Source organism: Lipotes vexillifer, unplaced genomic scaffold, assembly GCF_000442215.2.
Source record: "Lipotes vexillifer unplaced genomic scaffold, Lipotes_vexillifer_v1.1 scaffold382, whole genome shotgun sequence".
NCBI classification, from domain to species: Eukaryota; Metazoa; Chordata; class Mammalia; order Artiodactyla; family Lipotidae; genus Lipotes; species Lipotes vexillifer.
The window spans coordinates 5359536-5375339 of record NW_006780611.1 but is presented as its reverse complement, the minus strand read 5'-3'; positions in this window follow the sequence as shown (position 1 = coordinate 5375339).

The window sequence follows — 15804 nt, the reverse complement described above, 5'->3', positions numbered from 1 at the left end:
GTGAATCACTTACCTCCCTGAGCCTCAGTTTACTCCTCTGTCCAATCAAAGCAATAAGGAATCTAAGTCTTTGTAGGGTTATTATGAAAAGTTAAAGAAGAGAATCCATCTAAAGAGCTTTAACGTTGCTGGGCACAGAGCATTCAGTAATGTCAGAAGAAAATGGAACTGAAAGCCCCTCCCGCCATGGGTCCTGGTGAGGATGCCATGACAAGGGGTCAGGGCCCTGGCACACTGGGAGCTCAGGGCCAGGCACTAAAAAGCTAGCTCATCAGGTGAACCCTACCTGGGTTTTGTATGTTCCCTGCACCCAGGCTCTGCTTGTTGGAACCCACGACACTCAGCACATCAGAGGCACTGGGTAAATATTTGTTGGCTGACCCACAGACTGTGACCTCTTACCTCCCCTGGGGTCGGGCACATCCAGACCTGCTGTCTTTACTTGAGCCCACCCAGCTGGCCTCCCTGATACCCCAGGACACCAGTGTTAAAGCTGAGCTCAACTCAGTTCACTGCTCTGAACTTGGGCTGGTTCCCTCAGCCCCTGGGCTAGGCCAGCGGGTTCACCACCTCAGCTGAAAACACAGAGGCAAATAGAGAAAGACTGGCTCCAGGACCTCTGCCCTTCCTCTTGTCGTTTGGAACGAGTGACAGCGCTGTGATGTCCTGGGAAGTCCTGGGCTCCAACCCCAGCTGGGCCACTTAGGAGCTGTGTGGTCTTGGGCAGGTCACTGCCTGTCTCTGAGTTTCCTTTTCTGTAAAATGCCAACGATCCTCCTAGCTTAGCTTAATCCCCAGGTGGGAGTCATAAAGATTAACTGAAATAATGATGGGCAGGGTTTTGAAGAGTGCTAGCAGCTAAGCAATAGCCATGGCTAACATTTCCTGGATCCTCATCTTTCTTTAGTTGTCATGGTCAGGCAGCCTGGCCACTCATCAAACCCACTTCCTCTTCCTGACGGGCATGCAGACAGACTGCATTTCCCAGCCTCCCTTGCAATTTGTGTAACCGAGTCCCAGTCAATTTTTGTTGTTTCTAGAAGTTTTCTTGGCTTCCTTTTCAAAATTTCTTGGCCATTTTATAGTCTCTAGTTCCTTATTCTTTTTTTTTTTTTTTTGCGGTACGAGGGCCTCTCATTGTTGTGGCCTCTCCCAACGCGCAGGCTCAGCGGCCATGGCTCACGGGCCCAGCCACTCCGCGGCACGTGGGATCTTCCTGGACCGGGGCACGAACCCGTGTCCCCTGCATCATCAGGCGGACTCTCAACCACTGCGCCACCAGGGAAGCCCTATGTGGACCATTTTTAAAGTCTTTATTGCTTGTTACAATATTGCTTCTGTTTTACGTTTTTGTTTTTTGGCCACGAGGCATGTGGGATCTTAGCTCCCCGACCAGGGATTGAACATGCGCCCCCTGCCTTGGAAGGCAAAGTCTTATCCATTGAACCACCAGGGAAGTCCCTGCCTCCCCTTAAATTAAAGTCTTAGTCTGGGATTTGTGGTCCGCAGGCCGGTGTAAAACCTACATTAGGGCAGGGCTGGTGTTTATGACCTCAGGGAGACTCTTTTTCTCCCTTTCCCCTGGTGCCAAGCTTGATGTAGGCTAGTGTCCTTGCTTTCTCCATCTTTAGGCTTTTTTTTTTTTCATCGTTAGACTTTTTCCTACTAACTTATTCCAACAGTGAAAGCATAGCCCTTGGGAGAGTCCAGCTGTAGGTGGGGCCCCCTACTGACTTGTGCTGAGCAGCCCAGGCTTTCCTCCCGCCCCACAGCCAAGTGTGGTCATGGCGAAGGACCATCAGGTGACTGGCCTTGGTGAAAGTCCCTGGGGCAGAGCCAGCTTCGGCAACTGCTCACCCCTGGGGACTTCCAGTTTCCCTCCTAGTTCTCTGGCCTGTGAGGATTTTTCTTGTTCTTGCTTGTTCAGTGTGATGCGTTTTAATACATATATGATATATGTATCTGTGCATGCATATAAAAACATGTTCATATACGTAGATACGTATGTTGCTTTTTCACTGCTTTGCCATGGGACTTGCTCAGTGATTAGTCTTCCACGTGTGGAAAACGGGGGTCATTTTCTGGTTGCACATTGTAGAGTTTGTGCTGGTTTTTTTTTTTGGCCACACCCCATGGCTTGTGAGATCTTAGTTCCCTGACCAGGGATTGACCCGGGCCCTGGGCAGTGAGAACGCCGTGTCCTAGCCACTGGACCTCCGGGGAATTCCCATTGTAGATTTTGAATAAACATCAAAGTATCTTTAAAATTCTCTCTCCATCTCTGCCCTCCCCTGGTCTACATATGGAGGCAGGTATTGGCTCGCCATCCATTCACCTCCACTCTCTCCTTTCCAAGACCTCCTTCCCCAGCACGGTCCTGTCTCCCCACCCAGACCCCGATCCAGCCAGACGGTGTGGCGCGCCCAGCATTTTCTCGTAGATACTCTTCCGTGTCACAGCAGCCTGTGCCGCCAACAAAAGGCTCCTCAAGGACACAAGTAGTGTGGGGTGTGCAGGGAAGGTGGAATCTTCTTGAATGGCCAGCCCTGGCTGTTCTGGGGGACGGGACCTGTCTGGGGGCCAGAGTGGGCCAACGTGGCAGTTTTGGAGGCAAGAAACAGGTGCAGAGGATCCAGTGGCCGCAGGTGGAGACACGGCCCCACGCGCTCACCTGTAGAAGGCAGAGGCCCCCAGGTGTCACTGGCCAGGGTGCGGGAGGCATCCCAATCAGCAGAGCTTTCTAAAGGCAAGGCCGTGCCAGGGCTGCCTAAGAGATGCGTCAGCCACCTTTCGGGGGGTCTGCACAGGGCTCCGGTGCCCCAGGGGCAGGGTGGGAATGGGATACACCTGATGCGCTGGGTGCAGCACCCTGGGCCAGGTGCCTTGCTCAGACCCAGAGCCCAGTGCCCTGTCTCGTCTGTCCTGGTGATCAAAATCTGGGCAGTGGTGGTCAGGCAGGGCCCACCAGCCGATGTCCATCGAGCACTCAGGGTCCAGGGGGACAGGCAGTGCATCATGGGTGAGTTACCATGGGGACGACCCAGAGCCCCTGGGTTGCATATTGTACACCAGGCACATTGTTCTTGCTGGTTCAACCTTACGTGGGCATAACTCTCTTGGGTGTCAAAGCAGACTGTGTGCATTGCTGACAAGTTCTGGGTGATCCCGTTGGACTTGCCTGGTTCCGGGTACCCCGGAAAAGTTCTCAGTTCCTGGTCCAGGTGCAGTGTAGACACTGGGAGGTCTAGAGCCTGCCCAGGTGATTCTCACATGTAGCCGATTTTCCGAAACGCAGCTCCAGACACAAAGAAGTGGAAACCTATTGCCTCTCCTGGTTCATCCTCCATTTCCATAGACAGAGGGTTTGAGGAAACATCCACCTTCTCTAGAAAAAAAAAAACCGCACATGCGGTACTAAGCAGTGACTGGCTGGCCAAGGATATGAGGCCAGTGAGAAGTGGGGATGCAGGAAGGGGTCCCCCAGGGCCTTGGACGGCCACTGCTGGGCAGGATGGGAGGGCGGGGACAACCTCAGGTCTGGCCGGGATTTACTTCCTCGTTGGGTGTTCTGTGCTCCCCTGTCTCTGCTCTTGTCCTGCCATCTCTGGGCCACGGCGTCACTTCTCACCTTGGCCTTGAACTCACGCTGCACGTGGCCTCTGTGCCTTGACCCCCTCTGCTGCAGCCCGGGTCCCTGCTCTGTGAGCCCCACCTACGCAGATGGGTCTGCCTCCCCCGCTGAGTGCCCCCACGCCCAGCACATGTGGGTGGGAGAAGGGGTCGGTGAGCACCGGCGAGTGACGGGGACCCTGCAGAACAGGTCACGGTGGCGGCGCGCCGGTCACCCCAGTCCTCAGTCACCGTGGCTGTTCTTGTTAACCAAGTGTGTTTCTGGGCGTGGACGGCTGTGCCCACCTGCTCACGTGGTCCTATGTCTCTATACAGTTCGCAAGAGGAAAATGTTTTTGTGTTTCTTTGGTTCAAGTGTCCTCCCCGCCCCCTAGCAAACCATAGATGCTTTGCGCCCCATGACATGGGGACCTGATGCCGCTGGACGCGCCGAGCATTGGGACTCCACCGCCCCCCTCCCCAGGTTAGAACACTGGCAACTTCCTTCCCTCTTTTGCTCAGGCCCCTTTCCTGCCTTCCCACAGCCTGGGCCATCCCACAGGAAACTGCCCTCTAGCACAGTAGGAACTGGACATTCAAATCCTGCCTCTGCCCTTTATTTGCCAATGACCTTGGGGGAGGGACTTAGCTTCCTAAGTCCATGGTTCCTCTTGTAATAGGAGATATTATTAATAACAACTTCCTCCCTTCCAGTTTCTGTGGCTGCCTGGTAACCTCCCCATTTCTTATGCTCCTGGCCTCTGTGGGTGGCGAGTTCAGCTCAGCTCTGCTCCCAGTGTCTGAGGCCTCAGCTCGGGAGGCTAGGGTGGCTGGAATCCCCCGGAGGCGGAGGCGTCTCACTCACAAGTCTGGCCACATTTTTCAAGTGTCTGCGGGGCTGTCCCTGGGCAAGAGAATTAGGCGCATGGCCCCTGAGGGCAGGGTGGGGAAGGCGGTGGGGTGGGAGGAGCTAGATTTGGGCTTGGTGCCAGGAGGAGCTGCAGTCCAGCCCGGGGCCTCCATGGCTGGCAGGAAGCGGCATCTCCAGGGGTGGGGGGTCAGCCAGACCCTCCGCTCTGAGCCCACCTCCAGCCCCCTCCCAGTACTGCTCAGAGCAGGGGTGGGGGGCTGCAGAGACCTAGAGTGGGTGGTGGCGGGGACGGCTGGGAGGTGACCTGATGGGGAGGGCACTGCCTGCAGGGAGCACACGCCCAGACAGCCCCCTCCAGACTCTGGAAGGAGGAACAGCAGCCTGCTGCCAAATGCCCAATCGTCTCAGTCCAGGGACGGACCCTCTCCCGATGAGGACATGGAGGATGGCTGCTGCCTCGGGGTGGTCCCTGCCATCCTCAGAGGCCAGCGGATCCCCACGTTACCTCCCTCTGTCCAGAATGCTGTCCTTGCTGGCACCTGCACACCCAGCTCCTTGACCCAGGTCTTAGCTTAGTGGTCACGGCTCCTGGTCACCAACGTGGAGCAGCCCTGCCGCTCTCTCTAACCACCCCAGAGCCTCTGCATTTGTCACTAGGGTATAGGATGCTCACACCATCCTATATCCTCTGCATTGCTCAGCACTAGCTGCTACCTCCTCCCTCCCTTCCTTTTGCTGTCTGTGTGGGTTCCTGTTTATCAGTCCACTGGAGGCAGGCACCCTGTTAGGTCTTATTCACTGCACCTTGTCTCTAGAACAGTGCTCAGGACATTATAGGAATTCAGAAAAGAAGTCTTACAAAGGAAAAACTCTTTCTAACATTCTGTACCATCTAACAGTGGGACGAACTGATTTTCGGTAGTGAGCTCCCCGTCACTGGTGGTATTCAAGTGGTAGTTGGATGAGCACTCGTCAGGGTGTGTTACAGAGACAAAAGCAGGAGGTAGAGCTTGCGCTTAGGGCCATCACAGCTCCCATCCAAGGGTCTCTGAACTTCCACTGCTCCCCTCCCTGTCTTGCTACCCTCCGGCTGTGAGATGCTGGGTGACACCCTACTCTACTCTGGCCCCAGTCTCTCCACAGTTCTAGAAAACAAGAGGTGGCAGCATCTATTTGGTTGAACCACCCAGATGGAAAAGGCTGCAGAAGGAAAGACCAATATTTATTCATTATCGTATCCAGAAATTAGCCTGGGAGCCACAAACAGACATTCCTAACCAGCGCCCGTCTGGCCCTGCCTCTCGGGCTCCTGCTACAGATTCCTTTTCATGTCACGTCTTGCCACCCGCACAGGGGTTTGGCTCGAATATTTGCCAGCCACTTGGTTATTTTCTGAGGCGATTAATAGGAAGGTGGGGCATCCGACAGCAATCAGGATGGTCTTTTAAAAGGACATGTGCTGTTCCCCACAAGGACCCATGTGAGCGTGGTTCAGAAGCTCTTGGAGTGGGTGGGCAGGGCGGGAAGAGCCAGGGCAAGCGGAGTGAGGGTGGGGTGCCATCCGGCTGGAAAGACCCATCAAAGACGAGAGGCTGCACGGAACAGGCCCGTCTGTTTCAGTCCCGTCGTGCACTTGGCCCCGGCCCATCACCGCCGGGCTCAGGAGCTGTGCTCCACCTGTGCTTCCCCATCAGCTCTTAGCATCAGCATCAAGTACCCAACTATTTCTCCCATCTTCAGAAAAGCCTTCCGCTCCCACTTTTTCTGGCCTCCACTGCTGTCTCCCTCCCCCTCTTGATAGCAAATCTTCTTGAAAGAGCAAAACTCCTCCCCACCTTTCTTCAATCCGCCCGCAGCCGGCTCCAAGCAGGCTTTTCATGCCAGAGATTCCCTGAAACTGCTCTAAATGAAGTCAGCAGTGACCCCGACCCTGAAAGCCAAAATCCAATGTTGGCCGTCAGACCTCAGCTTCCTGACCCATCAGCTGCCTCCGACTCTGCTGGTGGGTCCCTCTCTCCTCCTGGCTGCCCCTCGTCGCCTGGCTCCCAGGACCCCGTGTGCCCTCTGCTAGGGTCTCCTCACTCCCTGGCTGCTTCTTCCTGTCTCCTCGACCTTGATCACGTTCAGTGTTCAGTCCTTGGACTGTATCTCCTTTTATTAACCTCTTGCTGCCCCAGTGATCCTGTTTGGTGGCTTTCTTTTTTATTTTATTTTATTAAAAATGTTTTTTAATTTAATTTAATTTTTTTTTTTTATACAGCAGGTTCCTATTAGTCATCAATTTTATACACATCAGTGGGCTTCCCTGGTGGTGCAGTGGTTGAGAGTCCGCCTGCCGATGCAGGGGACACGGGTTTGTGCTCCAGTCCGGGAAGATCCCACGTGCCGCGGAGCGGCTGGGCCCGTGAGCCACGGCCGCTGAGCCTGCGCGTCAGGAGCCTGTGCTCTGCAACGGGAGAGGCCACAGCACTGAGAGGCCCGCGTACCGCAAAAAACAAACAAAAACAAAAACAATTTTATACACGTCAGTGTATACATGTCCATCCCAATTGCCCAGTTCATCACACGACCACCCCCACCCCCTGCCACTATCGCCCTTTGGTGTCCATATGTCTGTTCTCTACATCTGTGTCTCAATTTCTGCCCTGCAAACTGGTTCATCTGTACCATTTTCCTAGGTTCCACATATATACATTAATATACGATATTTGTTTTTCTCTTTCTGACTTACTTCACTCTGTATGACAGTCTCTAGATCTATCCATGTCTCTACAAATGACCCAATTTCATTCCTTTTTATGGCTGAGTAATATTCCATTGCATATATGTACCACGTCTTCTTTATCCATTCGTCTGTCGATGGGCATTTAGGTTGATTCCATGACCTGGCTATTGTAAATAGTGCTGCAATGTGTCTTTTTGAATTATGGTTTTCTCTGGGTATATGCCCAGCAGTGGGATTGCTGGATCATATGGTAATTCGAGTTTTAGTTTTTTAAGGAACCTCCACACTGTTCTCCATAGTGGCTGTATCCATTTACATTCCCACCAACAGTGCAAGAGGGTTGGTTCCCTTTTCTCCACACCCTCTCCAGCATTTGTTGTTTGTAGATTTTCTGATGATGCCCATTCTAACTGGTGTGAGGTGACACCTCATTGTAGTTTTGATTTGCATTTCTCTAATGATTAGTGATGTTGAGCAGCCTTTCATGTGCTTCTTGGCCATCCATATGACTTCTTTGGAGGAATGTCTATTTAGGTCTTCTGCCCCTGTTTGGATTGGGTTGTTTGTTTTTTTAATATTGAGCTGCATGAGCTGTTTATATATTTTGGAGATTAATCCTTTGTTGGTTGATTCGTTTGCAAATATTTTCTCCCATTCTGAGGGTTACCTTTTCATCTTGTTTGTAGTTTCCTTTGCTTTTCAAAAGCTTTTAAGTTTCATTAGGTCCCACTTGCTTATTTTTGTTTTTATTTCCATTACTCTAGGAGGTGGATCAAAAAAGCTCTTGCTGTGATTTATGTCAAAGAGTGTTCTTCCCATGTTTTCCTCTAAGAGTTTTATAGTGTCCAGTCTTACATTTAGGTCTCTAATCCGTTTTGAGTTTATTTTTGTGGAAGGTGTAAGGGAGTGTTCTAATTTCATTCTTTTACATGTAGCTGTCCATTTTCCCCAGCACCACTTATTGAAGAGACTGTCTTTTCTCCATTGTATGTTCTTGCCTCCTTTGTCATAGATTAGTTGGCCATAGGTGCGTGGGTTTATCTCTGGGCTTTCTATCCTGTTCCATTGATCTATATTTCTGTTTTTGTGCCAGTACCATATTATCTTGATTACTGTAGCTTTGTAGTATAGTCTGAAGTCAGGGAGTCTGATTCCTCCAGCTCCGTTTTTTCCCCTCAAGACTGCTTTGTCTATTCGGGGTCTTTTGTGTCTCCATACAATTTTTTAAGATTTTTTTGTTCCAGTTATGTAAAAAAATACCACTGGTAATTTGATAAGGATTGCATTGAATCTGTAGATTGCTTTGGGTAGTAGAGTCATTTTCACAATATTGATTCTTCCAATCCAAGAACATGGTATATCTCTCCATCCGTTTGTATCATCTTTGATTTCTTTCATCAGAGACATAGTTCTCTGAGTACAGGTCTTTTACCTCCTTAGGTAGGTTTATTCCTAGGTATTTTATTCTTTTTGTTGCAATGGCGAATGGGAGTGCTTCCTTCGTTTCTCTTTCAGATTTTTCATCATTTGTGTATAGGAATGCAAGAGATTTCTGTGCATTAATTTTGTATCCTGCAGCTTTACCAAATTCATTGATTAGCTCTAGTAGTTTTCTGGTGGCATCTTTAGGATAATCTATGTATAGTATCACATCATCTGCAAACAGTGACAGTTTTACTTCTTTTCCAATTTGTATTCCTTCTATTTCTTTTTCTTCTCTGTTTGGTGGCTTTAAAACCACTGAGATGACAATGCCTCCAGGCCCCTCTCTTTGACGGCTAACAGGTTTCCAACTGCCTCCGTGATGGTTCCACTTGGATGTCAAAGCCACCTCTTCTCAAGCTCTACACGTCCGCCACGGAGCACCCGATCTCTTCCCAGCTTCCTCCTCAGTTGGCAGCGGCCCCGTCCTTCAGTTGCTCAGGCCAAGAGCCTTGCATTCATCGTGGTGCCCCCCTTTCTCTCACACCCCACATCCAATCTGTCAGGAAATTATATTGGCTGTACCTCCAAAATGCCTCCAGAATCTGACCACTTCTCACCACTCCCACTGCTTCCATCCTGGTACAAGCCACCTTCATCCTGGCCCCCTACAGTCTGTTCTCAGCACAGCACTCAGAATAACCTTCTAAAAACATTAAGCCAGAGCAACACTCAAAACCTTTGCAAAAGCTCCCACTTTTCACCTGATATACAAGCCAAAGTCCTCACAGGGATTGCAAGACCCCTTATAATTTGACCTCCTGTTCCTTCTCTGACACCACAGCCACCACTCACCCCAGCACTCACTCCTTCTTCGCACCCCATCACCATGCTGTGAGGAAACCCAAGCAGCCGTGTGGAGAGGCCCACGTGGAGGAGAAATGAAGTCCCTGCCTGGTAGCCTTAGCTGAGCTCCCAGCCTGGAGCCAGCATCACCCGCCAGCCATGCCAGAGAGGCCGTGTTGAACCTCTGGCCACCCCAGTGCCCCAGGCCGACACCACTCGAAGCAGGAGACCCACACGCTCAACCCACAGAATTGCCGTAGTAAACGGTTGTTGGTGTTTTAAGCTACTAACTTTTGGGCTGGTTTGTTAGATAACAATAAATAACCTAAATAACTGTCCAACTGAGGACCGGGTTTAAGAATATATTTTAATGACGTGAACACATACATGCATATATTATACACAAATGCCGAAATGTGTTAACATATGTGCTGTTTGTTTTATTGTCAGTCTTTGTGTTCTGTTTTCCTATTTCACTTGGCTCCCTTTTCTCCTTCCCACACTTCCCACCCTACGTCCCCAAGTCATGTTGCCTTATTCTCCTGAATGCGCATGCAATCATTTATTAGTATATAATAAATACTAATAGACACGTATAGAGAGGTTTTGCTGGGAGGCAGAGGGCTTTCTGTTACCAAAATGTGATCAATATTATATTCTCTTGCCTATATTTTGCTTTTCTTATTGGACAATTCTTTGTGAAAATCCCTCCAAATCCCCTGTAGAACTCCAATTCATTCTTTTAAACAGTTGTGTAAAATTCTACCGTGTGGCCATTGCATACCGGTCAGCCATTCCCAGGGGTGTGCTGGAGCCAGCTCATACCGGCTTCGTGAAAGCCTATTGTTAGCATTTCGGGAGTATCGTGAGCCAGTTACTAAACGCAATCAGTAAAAATATTAAATTCTGTAAACATATAATTAAATACATACATTATACTCAAAACAAAGGTAATTAATACTCCAAACGTATCACTTCCTAATTATTTTACTATTATCGATGCTCCAGGTTATTTACATCTATTATAAAATACAACACAACGGCGTGCTTCTGGGCACATTTTCGTAAGTCTGTGATCGGACGTGTCCTGTACGTGGTTTAAAGCTGGCCATGGCAAACGCACACACACCACAGAAAGTGGCACACATTACAGATCTCAGCTTGATTGATTGTTTTGTTGGTTGTCTAGACTTGAGAAATATTAACATTAATAATGCAAATTCAACTTAAAAGCGAGTCACGTCTGCAGCTATTGCACTGTGATTAGCAGAAAAAAAGTGAGAAACTATTTTCCCAGGATTTGAAAACGGTTATTTGGGACTTCCCTGGTGGCACAGTGGTTAAGAACCTGCCTGCCAATACAGGGGACACGGGTTCGATCCCTGGTCCGGGAAGAGCCCACATGCTGCAAGCAGCTAAGCCCATGCGCCACAACTGCTGAGCCTGCGCTCTAGAGCCCACGAGTCACAACTACTGAGCCCACGCGCCTAGAGCCCGTGCTCCATGACAAAGAGGAGCCCCCGCTCAACGCAACTAGAGAAAGCCCGCGTGCAGCAATGAAGACCCAAGGCAGCCAAAAATAGATAAATAAATAAACTTAAAAAAAAGAAAAACTTATTCAATTCAACAAAGAGGGCACTCAGGCCACTGATGAATGAGTGAAGTTTCAACATACATCTTCTTTGTTCCCTTTCACCTTACTTTTTTTTTTTTTTTTTTTTTTTTTTGGCGGTCCGCGGGCCTCTCACTGTTGTGGCCTCTCCCGTTGCGGAGCACAGGCTCCTGACGCGCAGGCTCAGCGGCCATGGCTCACGGGCCCAGCCGCTCCGCGGCATGTGGGGTCTTCCCGGACCGGGGCACGACCCCGCGTCCCCTGCATCGGCAGGCGGACTCCCAACCACTGCGCCACCAGGGAAGCCCTCACCTTACTTTTTAACAAAAATGTACATTCATGTTGGACCAACACTTGTTCATGGGTCCCAGCTATAAGTTGGCTACACGTACAGAGTTTGGCAAAAATCTGCAAAAACATTCTGTGAGAATCAGCTGACTACATCAAATTTATAAAAAAGGGTGTTGTATATTTTATTATTATTTGTAAATGTTATGTCACACATCCTTTTTGTTAATACGTTTATGATAAATATAGGTATATACACAGACACATGCATTTTTCCTGGTGGGTGGGTTGTTTCTCACTTGGCCACATACCACCGATTCTGTCCTCTGTCAATAGGCATCATTTTGTTTCCATTCCAATAAGGAATTCCATTCCATCCATGAGTGTATGTAATGATAATAGATATTTTCAGGTTGCTTTCAACAACCATTATAACAACTCTACTTTCTTGCATCAGTGTGTGAGTGCCCTTTTCCCATACAGCTGCTAACCATAGATTTATAGATTTATTTTTTGTCAGTCTGATGTAAAGTGGTATCATTATTTCACTTTGCTTCCCTCCCCCATACCGGTGTGAGTGAAGGTCTTTGTGTATGTTGCCATTTGGATTCATTCTGTGAGTTGCCCCTTGGTGTCCCTTTTTTTCCCTGTTGGGTTGTTTATTCTCTTTCTGCCAATTTCTGCATGTTCTCTGTAAATCAGATGTAAGCCTTATATGTGTTCTCTGTGTTTAAGTCTCTTGTTGACCTACTGACTTGGTGTTATCTTTTGTCATAGAAAAATTAATTTTTGTACTACTAACTGTTTATCATTCCTTCTATAGCTACCAGGCATCTGGTCTTGGTTAGGTACATTTCTCTCCACGGAGAGTGTTCATACAACCCTTTAGAATTTCTTGCTGCATTTTTATTAGGTCTTTAATATGAAGTTTATTTTTACATGTGGCTAAAGTAGGATCCACTTTTATTTTTTTCTGATGGGTATCTAGTCATGTTAGTATAATTTGGAAATATTTGTGGTTTAGTAAAACAATAATAATAGTTATGTATTAATAATTCCCCATTGTATTAAAATTTTATTTATTTATTTATTTTTATTTATTTTGTTTTCTTTGGCGGTATGCGGGCCTCTCACTGTTGCGGCCTCTCCCGTTGCAGAGCACAGGCTCCGGACGCGCAGGCTCAGCGGCCATGGCTCACGGGCCCAGCCACTCCGCGGCATGTGGGATCTTCCCGGACCGGGGCACGAACCTGCGTCCCCTGCACCGGCAGGAGGACTCTCAACCACTGCGCCACCAGGGAAGCCCTGAAATATTATTTTTGTTATCAAATATGCTCACATATATTTCTGTATTCTAATCTGTCTGTTCTCAAGCCAACAGCATGTTGATTTGATCCTAGTGTCTTTATAGTAGGTTTTCATTTGGGGGGGTTTTAGGAATACAGTATATAACACTGCTTCTGGCATGAGGTCATTAAGAGAGCTTCCTTTATCTTGCTATGTCCGTTTCAGTGCATTTACCACAGGGAGGCTCTGTGTTGAAATTGTGGAGACACCAAATGAAAGCAGTTGGATCCCTGAGTCACTTTATGGAGGAGGGTTTCCCTGGAGCATTGCCTGATTGCATCATCTTTGCATGAAGGATAAATAACCTTTTGTTTTGAACTCAGCATAGTTTATCCTGTCCTGACTAATAACTGATGTTGCTGCATTTAAAAGCTAAGATATATGGCATTAGCTTAGTGGCTGGTGGTTGGCACCAAGGAAACTGATACTGGAGGGTGGGTGTTGGCAATCCAGGTTATAAATGCTGACACATTACTTCACTCAGTCTGCATTAATTTATAGCCAAATGAACTTGAACACTAAAACAAGAGGTAAGAAAGCAGGGTATTATAAGTGTATCTTGGCTGTTGACTACCCTCAAAAAGATTTTGCATGAATTCAGGAAGGAAGTGGTTAATTTGTAACCAGGAATAAAGAGAACAGAGAAATTCCAGAAATTAAGGGCTTAGCAAAATAGGAAAGCCAGAAATAACTTGATACAGCATCGAGAAAGCCATTGAACATCAAAGGCTCAAAGTACCTCAGGGCAAAAAGCAGATTAAAAAAGGTCCCAATAGACTCAAGGTAGCTGCCATTATATTGTGAGTGAGTGAGACGTAGGGGCAAAAGGGCAGATGAGCAAAATTCAGATCATATCACAAAAAGAACTTTTGGGTGGAGGTATGGAACATGGAACTCATTGGAAACAAATAAATTGGAAGCTTACTATGTTTTTAAGGAAATCGTGTTGTGAAAGCAACCCAAAGCTTGGACTAAATTAAGGCTTTGACTGTTCTTGACTTAAAACAAGCCTTGCGTCCCCAGTCGTCCCTGGGCAGACGGCAGCTGAGAGTTTCACGGCCCCCAGGGATGGCATGGTCTCCTATGTCCACTTCAGACGTGGCCAAGGAGGATGATGGGGCAGCATGGTGGGGGCCTTGGCAATGTCCACCCAGCAGGGTTTCAGAATTACTACAGAGCAATGGCCCTACCTCCATTCTTCCCATTTCCATGTGTAAGTGTTGACCTCAGTTGTCCTGACCCGCCCCATAAGTGAACAATTGGGTCTGTACAGGAGGCCGATAATGTCTCAGTTTGTAGATTGTCAACTGAAAAAAAATGCACAACCTAATAGTTGAGAACTATGTTTTATTCAGTGAACATTCTGAGGACTTCAAGCCCGGAACACAGCCTCGCAGATAAAGCTGAGAAACTCTTCCAAAGAGGCAAGTGGGGAGCCAGGATATAGAGGAGTTTTTGCAACAAAAGACCAGGTAGTCCGAACATCAAAGGGCTACTGTTAATAAAAGAACACCAGATATCTCAAGTTAAGGATTTTAGCGCTTTTCCATGTATGGGAAGATGCAAGAATCTGGGCTCAGTGAAATCATTCCTTTAAAAAATTTTTTTCTAATTTTTATTTTATATTGGAGCACAGTTGATTTACAGTGTTATGTTAGTTTCAGGTATACAGCAAAGTGCCTCAGTTATACATATACATATATCTATCCTTTTTCAGATTCTTTTCCCATATAGGTTATTACAGAATATTGAGTAGAGTTCCCTGTGCTGTACAGTAGGTCCTTGTTGGTTATCTATTTCATGTATAGTAGTGTGTATATGTTAACCCCAAACTCCTAATTTAGCCCTCCGCCTCAATGTTTCCCCTTTGGTAACCATAACTTTGTTTTCAAAGTCTGTGAGTCTGTTTCTGTTTTGTAAATAAGTTCATTTGTATAGTTTTTCTTAGATTCCACATGTAAGTGATATCATATGATATTTGTCTTTGTCTGACTTGCTTCACTTAGTATGATAAACTCTAGGCCCATCCATGTTGCTACAAATGCCATTATTTCATTCTCTTTTTTATGGCTGAGTAATATTCCATTGTATGTATGTGCCACATCTTCTTTGAAATCATTCCTTTGATATGCACCTCAGCTACATGGGGTCAGCATCCTGTGCTTTCTCGTCCTGAGTCTCCTCAGGGTGCACCGTTGGGGTTGGCTAAGGCAGTTGACTGCTAGATGGTGGGCATCTTGTTTCTATCCTGAGTCCCCTCAGGGCTCACTGCCGGGGTGGCTGTAATGTGATGGCTTGATGGCTGTAATATCCTTGCTTTACTGATATGGCAGGCAACATTTTAGTTCACAAGAGCTCCAGACCAAGAGGAGGCAGGTACAGAACCCCTGGAAAGCACCACGCAGCCACTCACTCGAAGATTTGAGATTTCAAACTGGATTCGGAGACCCATGGCAGTTGGGGAAGGTGTGTGACTTGAATATTTGGGGACCAGGGAAGACAGCACTTCCCAGTTAGGTGGAGCTATGTGGCTAGTTCCAACCAATGAAATGTGAGTGGAAGTGACATCTATTACTTCCGAGCCAAATTGTTGAAAAACTGAAGAGCTACACTTACACTCTGTCTTTTCTTGCCATGGCGACCCTGGAGACCACAAGATGAGATGCTGGTGGACAGGAGGGTTCCTAGGTCCCAGAGTGACATATGGAAGGGGGGGGGGGGTCTCACCAACCCATATTAGATTTTGCTTGAGTGAGATATGTTTTTTTTTTTTATGCTTAGCCACTGGGTTTAATTTAAATTAGGTTATTTTGGATTTTCTACCTGTATAATTATATCATCTTGAAAGGTGACATTTTAATTTCTTCCATTCCCATCCTTCCACCTTTTATTCCTTGTCTTTGCCTTATGGTGCTGCCAGGGTTTCATGTTCAATGTTGGACTGAGGTGGTGTTAGCAGGTATTGTGGCCTTGTTCCTGTTCTGAAAGGAAAACTTGCCTTTCAAGCAATATTTCAAGCAATATTTCAAGCATTAAGACCTGTAAGATGTTTTCTGTAAGTGTTGTTTTTTTTTTTTTTTTTTT